The 16,891-nt window shown below is 35.3% G+C and overlaps 1 protein-coding gene across 1 annotated transcript in view; it reads right to left on the reverse strand.

Annotated features, from left to right (window-relative positions):
* The window catches only part of LOC110447613 (carbonic anhydrase 2-like), a 66,664-nt gene extending 55,422 nt beyond the window's left edge, over positions 1-11,242 (reverse strand). Inside the window, exon 1 of the mRNA XM_021493412.1 lies at positions 11,145-11,242. The gene's annotated coding sequence lies outside the window, so the exon portion shown is untranslated. The remainder of the gene's footprint in view (positions 1-11,144) is intronic.
* Between the last annotated feature and the right edge of the window lie 5,649 nt (positions 11,243-16,891).

A 16,891-nucleotide genomic window follows, 5' to 3' on the forward strand; every position in this document is an offset into this window, starting at 1 on the left:
CTATTTCCTCAGACAAACAAGACTGTTTAATCCACCAATATGCAGAACTAACAATTATTTTGACAGTTTCCTCCCTCTAATGTGCCGCACAACTAACACTACTGATAATGATCTCTTAAACTCCCCAACTCTTGCAACCTTTAAACACAAACTAAATAAAGATATTATTATCGATAATGAATCAACCTTAATTTTTAAAACTGAAGGTGATAGACGGGCCAACATTATTCTTTGTCAACTTAGAAACTTATGTAGCAATTTAAATTTTGATTTATTCAATGACCATTTAACTGACTGTCCCTCTTGTGCTTGCTCTTTTGAATATGAAACAGTTTTCCATTACTTTCTTGAATGTCCATTGTATAATGATCTCAGACTTACTTTATTTACTTCTGTTGATAATTATGGAAATCATAACCATATTGATACAAACATTTTTCTACAAGGCTGTCCTGATTGTGATGGACTAACAAACAGACAGTTACTTAATGATGTACAGTTATTTATTGGTAAATCTAGGCGTTTTAATCTCTATATGATCTAACCAGCCATGACCTTATACTTTATACTTTTATACTTTACTATTCCTATTCCAATTATACTCCACAAATAAGTAACTTTACCTACTTTTCTATAAATGTTATTCTTCTACGGACATAGGAGTTTTAAGTTGAGCATGTTTGTTTGTTGTTGTTTGTTGTAAGATTTGTTCAATCTGTCTTGTTTTACAGTTTCCATCTTATACATTGAATTACACATAGACTAGCTATCTATTTTCATATTAAACTACAATACCTTAACAGTTTTGGCGACTGTGACCTGTGCATATATTTGCACATGGACTTTTGGTCAATGTCTGCCAATATCTGTGTGATTTGATAGCTATATAGCTTATATACAATTGTAAAATGTTATAAAAATAAATAATACCTGTGGAAGTGTTTTGTGTGTGATGTGAGAAGTGTGAATGTATTTGTATTTCAGTTATGTTAATTAAGAAGGAGTTACATCCCTTTAATATTTTTTTTTTTTAATTTTCATTTCAAAATTGATGTATTAACTTAATCAAATAAAAATAATAGAATCCGTTAATTTAGCCACCGCTGGAGAGAATTTATATAGGCTTTGCCTGTTATTCCATCCAATTGACTTGTATCATCTTTGTCAATAAAATTTGTTGAAATGAAATGAAATGAAGGTTAAAGTAGGAAGGAGCCTAAGCAATTCATTTTAATGGAGTAATGCTTGATAAACTCTAACAACCGATCATTAGAACGCATATGTGTGTCTACGGCATGCTAGACGACTTAAAATTGTAAGTTTACACTATAATGTAGGCAAGTGTCTGTTACTGGAATAGTATCTACTGTACAATCCATCTTTTAAAAAAATAACCCTAAAAAAATGTGTCGACACGTTCCAATCTTCAGACACAGTGTCTTTTAAACATGATAAATGTAGACGATTTACATCAATAGATAAAGAGGCTTAGTTAAGGAGAGACAAGGGCAAATACATACGACAGAGTAAATGTACAAAAAGAACGTATGGTGTGATATCGTATGTTTATGTTTCATTTTTGCCTGTATGACAAAAGACATTATGCTGATTGTTTTTATTTAACAGTACAAGATGCCATATATAAAATAGCTGCTGCTATGTTTTGGAAAAAAACGACTGAAACGTTAAATGTTGAAATTTTATGTTAACATACATTAAAGCTAGCCATTGCATGCTTTCATCGTGACAGTATTTAACTGATAGTCAATCACTGTACTGGTCAGTCATAGCTTGACATAAAGGATCAGTCTGTCATGAAACGTTGCGACACGTTCAGTACGTTTTGGTTTGTTTGTGTTTTACGTCCTATTAACAGCTATGGTCATTTTAAGGACGTGCCAGGTTTTGGTGGTGGAGGAAAGCCACCGACTAACGGCCAGTGCATGACGACTGCCCAACGTAGGTCTCACATCCGCGACCCAGTGGTGGAGGGCTTGTGGTAGCAGAATGTTTTAGTACGTACATATTTTGTGTATAAAGTAAAACTTTGGTGTTACATACATGTATTTCCAGACTGATGAATCTTTATGAGAAAAACCTAAAACGGAATTAACGAATTCGAATGTATTTTATAAATGTTTGGCCATATTCTGTTCTGCAGCAGTTTTTTGTACTTTGGAAAATTGTTAACGGTTCATATTTTTCGAATTTGCATTTGGCAGTACATTACATTTTGTTTGCATTTGCACGCAGTTGACATTGAGAAGGAACAATTAGCATCATATGCATTCTATAATTGGCATAATGAATATTTAAAAGGATGTTATCCGTTGTTATGTCCCCAGGAAGCATTGTGTTTGGGGCGTGGTAGTTCTCTGACTCATAGGTATATTAGTTGGCTAATTTTACCATTTCGGTGATGGATATGCTGTACACGGATATATTAATATACACTATATAACGATTTATTCAGAATTAAAAACTGCTAAGATGAGTGACATCATTGATACAGAACTGTAACTATTGTCACGGCGAAGATTGATTTTGTTCCATTTAAAGTTCGTTTTGGTTTGTTATTTAATTTGAAAAGATCCAAGTCAACTGTAGATGACCTTTTGGCATTGAATTCTGATTAGTGGACGAATAGGTTATCCTATCATTGTCGTTCCTTCTTTTTCCCATCATCACATGCTTTGCAGTCGAACAGTCTGCCGTCTGTGGAGTGAACTTTTGATGAGTGGGTCATAAGACACATATTCTCATTAACTAAAGACAGTCCTTCGAATGACATTCAAACTGTTCATTTCCTATAGTATAGACCTAGACAGTTAGACATGGTTGTCTTGTTATAGCTAAATTGTATCTGACTACGAGATGTTCCTCTAAATCTGTTCTGTAACAGGACAATTATAGAACCGTTACAATCAGCGTTTCGCACTCTTTATCACGGTTATGTCACTTTGTTCCTTCCTATCAAATCAAACAAAAATACGATATCTATGTTCTATAGCGTGTTTAGTTAGCACAGATCTCTGCTATGTTTTGCCTGTTTAGATCTCCTTTTCATAGGTATTTTATTCTATCATACTTTCTTACTGCAATATTTTGACATCCAGGTGTGTAGCAGTAGCACAGCTTTCACCTCTAGCAATAGCTGGTATACTCTCCAAACACCATAGTTACAGTGCTGCTACGTCGTACGACGATTAAACTACTTCATCATTTATTTTCATTTCACCACAAATATTGAAATGAGGTTTCTACAGTAACGTTTCATTTTGCAACATACGTATTTTGCTATCTTTTTGTTTAGATTTGTGTTGTTAGATTTCTTGTATTATTCTTTCTTTTGTTCAATTCAATTTCATTCATTGTTTTTCCTATAAAAGATAAGCATTCCAATATCTGATTCTTTTTGTTTTTGTTTTTGTTTCTTTTCAAAAACGTGAAAACATTTGATGAATTCAATTATACTTTAACCGAATTACTCATTTTTCCGATCAATCATGCTAGTTATTGTTTTTTCCTACTTAATTAAAGCAGTGAATACTAAAACACAACTTAAACGACAAAGGCAAATGTATGGATTTAAATTCCTATTGTGAGAAGAACGGGCCGAGGAGAACAGTGAGAAAAGATATAGTCACCAACAGCTGTTATAGATTAAGAATATCTATAATGTCTCTGGCCTTAATGTGCATTCAGCTTACTTGCACCAGGTGACACAAGTGTATACATTCAAACAATAATAATAAAGGGATTAACAAATGTTTTTGTCATGACTTTCGATTTATGATAAACTGCCACTTATGCGTTGTATGAGAGTACATGCGTTGTATGAGAGTACACCTTCATTCAAATAAAGCAATATTGAAAAGAAGAAAATGTCAAAGTAGTTTTTAAGGATGTGTAATAAAAACCTGCTTAGTAACAAATCAAAGTTTCTCCACGGCGACATTGGAGATATGCCCTTAAAATCCGCTTTAGGAGCAAGTCTTATTTTGAAAATCTTTTATGGCATATGTCAATGCACTGACGCGATATGATATATGTAGCACATGCAGATTGAACTTTCATGATCTACAATTCACTTGTACATGGATGTTGTACCCGTAAATAGGCATAAACTGCTTGCATTAGATCAAACGAAACAAGTGGTGTGATCTATCACATCCCACCTGTGTTTGAAATATGATGATCACAGGTAGTTGTCAGTATGATATCTTATTGGATTGTAATAAGACTGCCGTTAGGTGTACAGGTCATTCCATCAAAATATTATTATTATTACACTATCTTTACTTTTTACACATATTGTTATATACAACATGAGAATTGGCCATCAAAAGATAAAATAATACACTATGTACATGTATCTTAATTGGTTTTGGTGGGTTTAATGGTGAAGGTATTTTTTGGGGGGAGGGGGGTTATATCGGAAAAAAATACTTTGTGGATGTGAGAGTGCACACAATGTATTGGGTATACATTTCCCACAAAATCCTAGCTATTCCTTTAATATATTTCGTGCTCCACAATTTAAAACATGATTAAAAAGCATCACAAAAATTAATTTGCAACTGCAAAACTTTTCAAACAAGAGTTCCTATTGCAATTGCACCAACTTAATTACACAAAATGAACGAGAAATGGTCAACCAGTTGTTTAGCCTAGCGTTCAACAAGAGATAGCATATGTTGTGTTTTAGGTCAAGTATTTGTAAACACAGCTATAGTATCTGCATATACATGTACTAAACAGTGTCAATTGAGTAACGAGGAAAACCAACAGTAGTCGGAAAGGAAAGTAGCGATATGTGAGACGTACTTCGGATAGCACTTCTATCCCCACTGTAAGTTTCAAGAACTAAGAACTAAAACAGTGCATTGTGTTACACTTCTCATTACTCAACGCCCAAAAAAGAAAGATTATATGAACACCAATAGTGCTATAAATATATAGATGGTGATTGAAATTAATACAGTATACGCACAGGTGTATTTTTTTCATTTATGATATGATGTGGCCACACAGTAAACGAAACCGTATGCAGGAATGTGTGGCAAGGCTAACTTTGTATCATTAAGTACACGGTGTATGTGAACGTTCGGCTATCATATCTAACGTGGTGCTGATAACCAGACACATCATAGATACAATGATGGACTTAACGAGATGATATATAGATTATCTATATAATTGTCGTGTGAATTCTCACACACCATCTATCAGCTTTAGAGACTGGTCGATAATTATGTGAATGCTTACAAAAATGTGTATCGTTATTTCGTCGTAATCGATGATAAAGTGATAGCTATTGATTTCTCATATAACAAATAGACTTTAAAGATACAGTATATAGACCCATATAGACATATTAACATAATGTATGTTTCGAGGTAATCGTATTCTGATGTTATTTCAAATTTCAAACATTATATTTTTAAAAGTTGAAATACCAAAAAATAAGTAGCAAATGCTCTGGGAATGATGTAACCTATGGCATACATTTGTGGTAACACTCGTGATATCGTGTAAAAGTCTAGCATTATAAAAACCGTAATTCACATAAAGCTGTAACATATATCTTTTCAACACCCTGTTCAGCACGTGACTTCATGCTGCGCCAAACGTCAGTGGTGACCATTGTTTTTGTCATTATTCATTGATCTGTGACGTTGATAAGAGACGGTACATTGATACATACATCACAATGGTTATTCGTAAAAACTATTCACCATACTCCAACGTAAAATGATCGTGGGGTTATGATTTCATGCTGCGCCAGACATCAGGGGTGATAAATAGTTCATTTTACTTTTTGAAATTGTCGGCGTTATTTACCAACATTTATATTCATAAATCGATGATATTACATAGCGTGATTCCCCAACGTTCATCACGTGACATTAAGGTGCAGTGTGTCCAGTTATTATGAACTACATTTACATGTATATCTGTACAACGCATTCGGCATGTTTGATATATTCAACAACAGCTCCTCTTGTTCTGCTATGGTGACAATCAAACACTTATGCAATATCTTCATGATGCAAATTGCATACAATCTTCAATAATTGTCGTAATGGTATGACAAGATACAACAAATGCAGTCACCAAACATATGTATGCTTCTCTCAGTATTTGTATTTGAGTAATAATCTACAACAGAGCCAACACACATGGACGAAACGGAACTAGCCGTCGATACAAGCAGACTATCAGAAGAACTGAGACACCAAAAGAAGAAGAAAGACTTCATGTATTCCCATTAAATCTGAAGATGCAAGTAGGTGCTTGGACAATTACGCAAAACAATTATCTGGTGACATGCAGTTAGCCTTTGTATGAGATGGTGTAGCTCCCACCAATGATCACATATGTTTCGGAACAGTAAACGTTCCATGTGACGCCCGTCATAATACTCCGGTCAAATCGAGGAAAAATTGTCAGTTGAAACGATATAGAGCCCATCTTTTTTGTGTGTTAACCAGGAAAACGTTTTTATTACGATTCAAACAGGGTTAACACTGGAAGTTTTATCCCGATATACGGGTTTTAGCCAAATACGATGTAGATGATTATAGAGAAAAACATTACCAATTACCACGTCAGGAAGTCAGGTCAACAGCCTCCTTGTAAAGCACGGTGTCGTTCCGCCGATTACGTAATATGTATACTAGAAATTCCAATAAAGGTAGGGAAGCACCTCAAAGAGATTTTCGATATCATCAGTGTTACCTTAGGTCATAAAGGATGAATATAAAAATTCTTTGTGAAACATAATCTGAAATATACTTGGGAATACAGCAAAAGGAATAAAATAACCTCGTTAAACCTCATAACGTTACAATGAACAAGGCAAATGTGAAGACAAACGACTAGCTATTTGATTGGTCTCAGGTAAGAAAACCTGACCAATCACTAGACTGATACCTGTCCTTCGAATAAAAGCCATTAAGTTTTACCATTACACGACCACGAGATTCTTGTAGTGTGCATCATAGGATCAGACTAATCCCTTTGTCTCATCCACAAGGTGGTGCACACTGAACCTTCCCCATAAAGTGATTGAATTATTCACATCTTTTATGTGTAAAAGTGCAAACAAACCAAAACCTTATTTTAAATCGATTTAACGTCCATGCAAACGTTTACTACTTGAATCATTCAGATTTAAACATAGTGCATTTTTCATAACATAAGATTTCTGCCAGTGGTAAAACAAATCTCATTTAGAATATCCTTGACGAATACATAAACATGTTATTCGGCAATGTAGATATTATGAGCATACATTAAAAACGCTTCAATAACTGCTAATAGAAATAGTACAAGGTCATATTACACATGTTACTCAGTGTGATCTCGTTATCTATACTGTTGTGAATATTTCATCAGGAGTCTAGACATAAAGTCAAAAAGAGAAAATCGATAGCTTTTGTCCTGAACAACTGTTTTCAATATAGGAGAATACCTCTATATCATTATATTTTTTCTTTAAGAAAACAATTTGTACAAACATTTTAGAAAATTTGAATTGCTAGCACTTCCATGTTATGGAAGGTAATTAAAGAAGGGGATGTGGGTATGGTTTTATATGTATATATTTGGTTATGTTTAAGTTGAATTGGGTATGGTTTTATATGTATATATTTGGTTATGTTTAAGTTGATGTGGGTATGGTTTTATATGTATATATTCGGTTATGTTTAAGTTGATGTGGGTATGGTTTTACAATTGTATATTTGGTGATGTTTAAGTTTATGTGTCTTTCAGCAATCATTTAACTATTTCATTTATGTTTTCCTTTCTATTACCTGTTTGCTATAATGACGTCATTGTTTGACACTGTATAACATATATGATATTGATAACGTATCTGTTTGACACTGAATAACATATGTGATATTGATAACGTCACTGTTTGACACTGTATAACATATGTGATATTGATCTGTTTGAATGTACGACTTATTTGGTGTTGTTTACGTCACGTTTTGAATGTATGACTTATTTGGTGTTGCTGTCGTCAACGTGTGGCTCTGTATAACTTATTTGATGTTTGTGACCTCACTGTTTAAATGTGTAACTTATTTGATGTGCCTACGTCACAGTTTGGCTCTGTATAACTTATTTGATGTTGATGACGTCGCTGTTTGAATGTATGACTTATTTGGTATTGATGACGTTAATGTGTGGCTCTGTATAACTTATTTCATATTGATGACCTCACTGTTTAAATGTGTAACTTATTTGATGTGCCTACGTCACAGTTTGGCTCTGTATTTGATGTTGATGACGTCACTATTTGAATGTATGACGTATTTGGTATTGATGACGTAAATGTTAGACTTTATATAACCTAAGTAATGTTCGGGATGCCACTGTTTGACTAGGTTAAAGTTATTCGATGTTCCGTTGATATAAAATGACTTGCATCATTAGTTTGTCCAAATATCCATCAAGGCTACTAAGGGTATTTTGGAACCAAGCAAAGTTTGTACACAGCATTTGTAAACTTAAATACCAAAGAAGTTCAATTGATTTGCTCATGTCAACAGAGAACCGTCCTTGTGTTTGTATGTATCGACTATGGCACCGAACATAATTGTAGTTGTACATGGCATTCAATACAGTTCTATGTACTGATATTGAACATTGTACAATAAAGAACAAAGAATCTTGTATTATATTTCAAAGTTCGTTTTTTATTTTCCTTTCATATGATCAATGCCCTAAAACGGATGTAAATAATTAACGTGAGTTCAGTTGTACACAAGAATAAGTGGGTAGTGTTTACTGAAACCTTGGCCGCGATCGATGGACATGAAACTTGAGTAGAAGCCGTTCGAATATATTTCACCTCTGTGAACTGATGCAGATATTGCATGGTTAGCTTTAAATAACGTTCTGGTGTAGCCATACATGTCCAATTAAACAAGTGAAGTCCTATTAAAATATTCCCCATTAAAACAAGTTTGATTCCATTAATTAATGCATGGTATAAAATCAAATGAACACATGTTTACTCGCATTGAGACATGTGCAGTCGAAATAAACAATATTAAGCACCAGTTAGGTATGTACAGTCCAATTAAAATGTAATGGTCCCGTCATCAGATGTTAAATACTGTTAAAAGTCGAAGAGGTCAGTAAACTACAGCTATCGAAAAAAATATAAAAACAATTGTTTTAAACGCTAAAACCCCTGTGTAACTTCAATTTCAAGTGGAACCTATGATACCAGCGTTCATATGGTGGTTAAATTGTCCTAAATATAACTTGATGGTTTGTACTGAATTTATCCATATTAAGTCAATTAAAATGCCGATTGCTATTAAGAAAATGTAATAGGTATGACGTAATATGATGAATGAGGGTCCGATGCTAGTCTGATGGATGTGTTTGTCAATTATAATTGTATACATATCAACATGTAACCTCTACCTTTGTCTAATAAGAGAGGCCGTTTTCAAACTCGACAAACACAGGAAATAATGACTGCTTTTTGTAACCGTAGATGTGGGCTACATTTTTGTCTCTCACCTGACGGTGAATTCTTAACGAACTACAAAAAACAAAAGGAAGTAAAAACGTACAATCTTAAAAGTTTAACAAAGTCAAGCCATGTTTTCCCACGAAAAAGCATTTTGCAAAAAATAAATTTGTCGCAAGATTGTAATTGTCAATTTGCATGAATCAACATACGAAATAACAATGCATAGTTTACATTCCTTGGGCAATGGTATTTATTTAGGTGGGATGTATATCTTTACATCGCCTTTTATTACTCCCATACAATTTATGTATTTTGCTTTTAGCGTATATAAATGCATGCTTTATAGCTAAATATAGTTAATCGGAAGCGAGTGTAATTTTTCATCGAAAAAACTTCATGTAAACTTATTAAGAAACAAATACGTTTTATTTAAATCAGTCCACTAAGCTCGACGATCAGCACTGATGCACGTGACGTGACTCGTCACCAACAATGACAAGCTATAAGGTCATGTATCTGATATTTTTATCATTTAGTCACTGACACTGTCCTTACAAAATGAAATAAAATAAAACTGAGGATATTGGTCTCGGCTAGTCTCATCACTCTGCAGCAAAGGCTGTTTTTACGATTAACTCCCCCGATCTACTATCGTAAAACTGAGGTAAGGAAACCAATTATCTCGGCTATGTACAGAGCGGTTCCTCCGTTCAATGTCCAGAAGATGAAAGCCTTTTCGTGTGTAATCCGAATCTTCTGAGGAACTCATGATATAATTCCAATATACAATTTTAAATGCACATACGATATATCAACTTATGAAATTAATTTCGGCTCTGTCATTGTAGAACAGTTGGTGTTATTGTTTTTAAACATTTAAGCACTACTTGCTCTTTTTTTTAGATTTATAGATCAAAAGAAAGAAAGCGAAGGCAATTGAATGAAGTTGCGATGTCATCAAACACAAACAATTTCTTATGATCAGTGAAAAACACAAACGATAACATGTTGTAAGTACGAATGTATATATATATGCATACATAAACGCAACATGTTCATGTGTGTGTCACATAAAAAGCTAACTGGTTTCGACAGCAATCTTTTTTAATTTGCTAGACGAGGTGCGTTTCATTTTTCAATTTCTTATACAACTTTATCATTACAATGCCGCTAAAGTGACCATACAATCTTTAAATGTTATATGCATCGATGAACAGAAACATTTTCGCGACAACTACCTGTTCTTTCAAAGGTATTTTTAACTGATGTTGGCAGGCTTCCAACATGATAAAACGTATTCAATACTACGTATGTATGTATGTATTTGCGCATTTTTGTTAATAATATGGCATTAATCTGCAGTTCGATCCACACTATATTGTTTGGAGATATATGCAATAATGCTGAACTGATCAGTATTTTTTCCGAACGAAAGTTAATTGTGAGAGTACAGTACGCCGCTACGACAGGAAATCAAATGTCCAAACTAATATTGAAATTGGAAATTTTCGAAAATTCCCAATTTCAGCAAAAATAAATAAAATATTTTTTACATTTCCATAGAAAGCCCAGTAAGTACCTGGAATATAAATGCAGAATACGTGATATATTGTATTATAACGTAACATGATGGAGTACTTACGAACAGGTTGTTGTTGGTAGTTAGAATGACTTGAGCTCACTGTAACGCCGATACACCTCTGAGGACTGGGATGTGGCGGCGAGGCTATTGATCATGGGTAGGCAGACACGTCATACCTGTAGTATACACCTTTTTTTATTCATACGTGCAAGTTCACTTCGTATGTACGTTTGTTACGTATGTTTTCACACATGTCCTTACTGAAACAATTGATTACCATTAGTCCATGAAATCGATATACCAATTATAGCATTAACTGTAGCTGATATACAGAAAATATTAGATTAACTCACTTACCAGTCAGAAAATATTGCAGATGTCAATAAAAGGTGTAATAATCATACCTATTAAACTACTTTTTTTAATTAAATGTATCTTTATAGTTGACATAATGATAAGATGCAATACATGTTGGAATTGAACAACCTGTAAAATCGATATTAAAAATCTTATCGTACCATACACACTATGTCCGATTCTATACCTTAAATAGTCGAACTCCATCTGTCTGAACTCGTAACTTTTGCGCCCTTTGATTGTGAATGTCTTTGTATTTAAACTTAGATAAAAGGAATAATTCGTCTATCTCGAAGGTTTCCCAGTGACGTTGACATACATGTAGCAGAAATGAACGGTATTTTGACGGATCATAATCTACGAATATGTTAGAAAAGCATATATATTAATTAAGTCAATATCTGTGATTAAATATCTGTAGATATTGTTAATACCATTATATTCATGTAAACATCTAACTAGCCCCTTTTCCTTTATCCATTCATATAGAGGTTTGCATAGAGAGAGTGTAAATTTACAAAAGTCTTTACATTTCCCTTGCATAAGTACATATTATTTCTGTACATACCCCTATCTTGAGACGATACAATGCCATGTATGATTACCTTTGTTCGATTTAAATGCGTCCATTTATAAAAAATCTCCAAACAAAATTATCCATATTTACTCTCCAGACAATAACATAAGGATTAAAAATGAAAAGAACATGTGCTATCCCAACGAAATCAAACAAATATTTTGAAAGCATATTGTAATCTTATTTACTGTTTCTTGTCTATTGTACCGGGGAGTATAAGGTTTTCATCTCTGAGAATCAGAATTGGGCATCATACATTCTGATGAAGGACTTAGTTCGTAAGCTTGAATAAAACTACCTGTTGGCATTTGTTCTATCATAGAAACATTAGTGATGGACAACTGTGTTTCCTCTGTTCCTGTAATAAATAATAATAATAATATACAACATTTATATAGCGCCCTATACAATTTGTAAAATTACTCTAAAGCGCTTTACAACATATGGATAATAGTAATGGTTATAATTGTGAAAACAAAGTCTTACAATCACTTTTATACATTTAAGCAAGCGATGTGCACATAATTGAACAAATAAAAGGGTGGTATTTACATGACGTCTTTGCAAAGATTATAAAATGCAGACATGAAGAGGTGAGTTTTGATGTCCCTCTTGAACTTGGCCAGGGTATTTGATTTTCTAATAGCAGATGGTAAGCTATTCAACAACGTAGCCGAAACCCTCCCAAATTATCTGTTTCCGTATGTCACAGTACGATATTTTGGGACACACAACAAATATTCCGACTCCGAACGCAGTGATCGTGACGGCTGATACAGGGTAACAAGCTCATGTAGGTACTGAGGAGCTGTTCCATTCAGTGCCTTGTATGTGTACACCAGAATTTTGTACGGCGACCTGTATCGTACAGGTAACCAGTGCAACAAATAAAGTGCCACTGTATTTGCTTATGAACGTGGTATTCTGTCTCTGTAGTATTTTATTTTTTCATTTAGTTCAATATTATTCATTCAGTAGAAACAAAAATACTTAAAATGTATATGATATTGACACCTAAGACAATATATAACTAAATCATCTTTTTAGATAAAATTAATTGAAACAATTAAGCGAATGCTCTTATTGATGTCATTTCACCCAGTGTAAATTAAACAAGACAAGTCCAATAAATCCCATCGGATATTATCTGTTTCTATTGGTACATGTTTAAAACGTCAACAGAAAATGCTTGTTGACAACATGGTTTTGTTATAAATATGTTGAATAAGAGAATAAAATAATTTAAGGATCAGTGCTGAGCCTGTATTTTATCTAAGTTGATACAGAAAGCACAGACGGATTTACCAGAAGGATTTGATTGTCAATCAATCATGTCAATTGTAAAATCAATAACGCTTTTAATGAAACGTATGTCAGGGAGAGTGAATGTTACTGAGAATAATGTATTATTGTAAAAAGACAGCTTACGATCGGTTTCGTTTTAGCATTGTATTGCTAAAGGACGGATTTAAGCCTCACCGTATGCCTGTTTACAAATGACAAACATGACAGTCGGTCTATATCTATTCGGAGAGGGGTTTAGGTGAAGAAGGTATTTTTATGATGATTCCTAGCATGTGGGCTATCACACTAACATACATACATATTAATCGTGTTACATTTCTATGAGAAAGCGAACAGAAAAAAACATGTAGAGTACCATACCGTCAATATAAAAGACGGCATTGGAACTGAAAATAGATATTGATAAAAGAGAATTGATGAGACTTCAAATTAAAAGTTCAATGCATGAATAAATAACATCTTAGCTCTTATCTTACATGTGTGTGCAGTGCATATGTGTAATAATATACTATTTGGTTTAAATCATATCTACTGCGTTTTGGCTATCTACATGTAACAATTGCAAGTGTTATGACGTTCGAAGCACTACTGCAATGCATATCTGAACATACATGAACAAGTCTGTTTCTGTCGGAAAGGTGGATGGAAAGGAATAAATCTCTCTCCGTAGTGGATGGAGGGATAGAAATATACAAATCTGTTTCTTTGTGGGAGAAAAGGACAGACGCGTACAAATCTGTATATGTGTGGGAGATAATGGCAGACGTGTACACATCTGTTTCTGTGTGAGAGAGAATGACAGACGTGTACACATCTGTATCTGTATGGGAGGAAAGAACAGACGTGTACACATCTGTTTCTGTGTGAGAGAGAATGGTAGACGTGTACAAATATGTATCTGTGTGGGAGAGAATGGCAGACGCGTACAAATCTGTATTTGTGTGAGAGAGAATGACAGACGTGTACAAATTTGTATCTGTGTTGGACATAGCAGACATGTACACACCTTTATCTGTGTCGGAGAGAATGACAGACGTGTACAATTCTGTATCTGTGTTGGACATAGCAGACATGTACACATCTTTATCTGTGTCGGAGTGAATGACAGACGTGTACAAATCTGTATATGTGTGTGAGAGAATGACAGACGTGTACAAATCTGTATCAGTGTTGGAAAGAATGGCAGACATGTACACATCATTATCTGTGACGAAGAGAATGACAGATGTGTACAAATCTGTATCTGTGTGAGAGAGACAGACGTGTACAAATCTGTATCTGTGTGGGAAAGAATGGCAGACCTGTACACATCATTATCTGTGACGGAGAGAATGGCAGACGTGTACAAATCTGTATCTGAGTGGGATGGTATGACCGACGTGTAAAAATCTGTATCTGTGTGAGAGAGAATGGCAGACGTGTGCTAATCTGTATATGTGTGGGAGAGAATAGCAGACGTGTACACATCTTTATCTGTGTCGGAGAGAATGACAGACGTGTACACATCTGTATCTGTATGGGAGGAAAGAACAGACGTGTACACATCTGTTTCTGTGTGAGAGAGAATGGTAGATGTGTACAAATATGTATCTGTGTGGGAGAGAATGGCAGACGCGTACATATCTGTATTTGTGTGAGAGAGAATGACAGACGTGTACAAATTTGTATCTGTGTTGGACGTAGCAGACATGTACACACCTTTATCTGTGTCGGAGAGAATGACAGACGTGTACAATTCTGTATCTGTGTTGGACATAGCAGACATGTACACATCTTTATCTGTGTCGGAGTGAATGACAGACGTGTACAAATCTGTATATGTGTGTGAGAGAATGACAGACGTGTACAAATCTGTATCTGTGTTGGAAAGAATGGCAGACATGTACACATCATTATCTGTGACGAAGAGAATGACAGATGTGTACAAATCTGTATCTGTGTGAGAGAGACAGACTTGTACAAATCTGTATCTGTGTGGGAAAGAATGGCAGACCTGTACACATCATTATCTGTGACGGAGAGAATGGCAGACGTGTACAAATCTGTATCTGAGTGGGATGGTATGACCGACGTGTAAAAATCTGTATCTGTGTGAGAGAGAATGGCAGACGTGTGCTAATCTGTATCTGTGTGGGAGAGAATAGCAGACGTGTACACATCTTTATCTGTGTCGGAGAGAATGACAGACGTGTACAAATATGTACTGTGTGGGAGAGAATGACAGACGTTTTCAAATATGTTACTGTGTGGGAGAGAATGACAAACGTGTACAAATCTGTGTCTGCATGGGAGAGAACATGTAATATTTTCACAGAATATGAGAGTTCATTGTCCTATGTCTAATTATAAAATCCATATGCTTGACTTTGTATGATATACATACAATGAACAGGGCTAAGTTGAACCATTTCATCAGTCAAATATCATTTTCCTTCAGGTTTGGAGAGTCAAAATCAGATCATATAGGACCGGACGAAATACCTACGCGATTACTGAAGACTACAGCCCCTCAGATAGCTGGAATGATGACGACTTTCTTCCAAGCCTCATTAAACCAAGGCATATTTCCAGCAGGCTGGAACACGGCAGATGTAGTGCCTACCTTCAAGAAGGGTGACAGATGTTTTGCTGCGAAATTACAGGCCTGTTTCATTAACAGCCATCTCCTGTAAGATACTGGAGCATGTGATATGCAGCAGCATCTCCAGACATCCAGAGAGCCATCACGCCTTGACCGACGCTCAGCCCGGTTTCAGGAAGAATAGATCCTGCAAGTCTCAACTAATCCTCACTGTCCAAGACCTTTCGGAGAACATGGACAACAAGGAGCAAATAGACCTCATACTTCTAGATTTCTCCAAAGTATTCGACAAATCCCCCACTAGAGAAACAGCACTATGGAATACGAGGGTCCAAACTGGCGTGGATATGTGACTTGCTGACAGACAGTTACTAGAATGTTGTCCTGGATGGAGTGGCATCGAGCACAGCACCAGTAAGTTCAGGTGTCCCCAAGGGGAGTGTTTTCGGTCAGCTGATGTTCCTCTATTTATCAACGACTTCCCAGAAAACGTGTCTTCGTCTACAGTACGGCTATTTACTGAATATTGCCTCATGCATAGGCACGTTTTGACGCAAGGACACTACAACAGAAATGAGAGGAAGATTGGCTCATGGAGTTTCACCCTCAGAAATGCCAGCTCATGCATATAACATCAAAACGCTAAACTCTTCTATCCGACTACAATATCCACCGACATATACTTGAAGAAGTTGACACAGCGAAATAACCAGCCTTTCTCCAGCGTAACATCAGACAGTGCCCAAGACTCTCGTTCGCTCCCTGGTGGAATATGCCTGCACAGTTAGGGACCCGGCCACCCAGGACAACATAAAAAGGCTGGAGGCAGTGAAAAGAAGATCGGCCGTTGTGTACAATGACTTATTCAAGTACACTAGTGTAATACCATTACTCCAGTAGCTGCAGTGGTCGTTACTGTCAAAAAGGAGAGCACGCTGTAAGGGAATCATGCATGATGTACCGGATAGTTCACCATATTGTTGAAAT

This window comes from Mizuhopecten yessoensis, unplaced genomic scaffold (genome assembly GCF_002113885.1).
Source record: "Mizuhopecten yessoensis strain PY_sf001 unplaced genomic scaffold, ASM211388v2 scaffold3537, whole genome shotgun sequence".
NCBI classification, from domain to species: domain Eukaryota; kingdom Metazoa; phylum Mollusca; class Bivalvia; order Pectinida; family Pectinidae; genus Mizuhopecten; species Mizuhopecten yessoensis.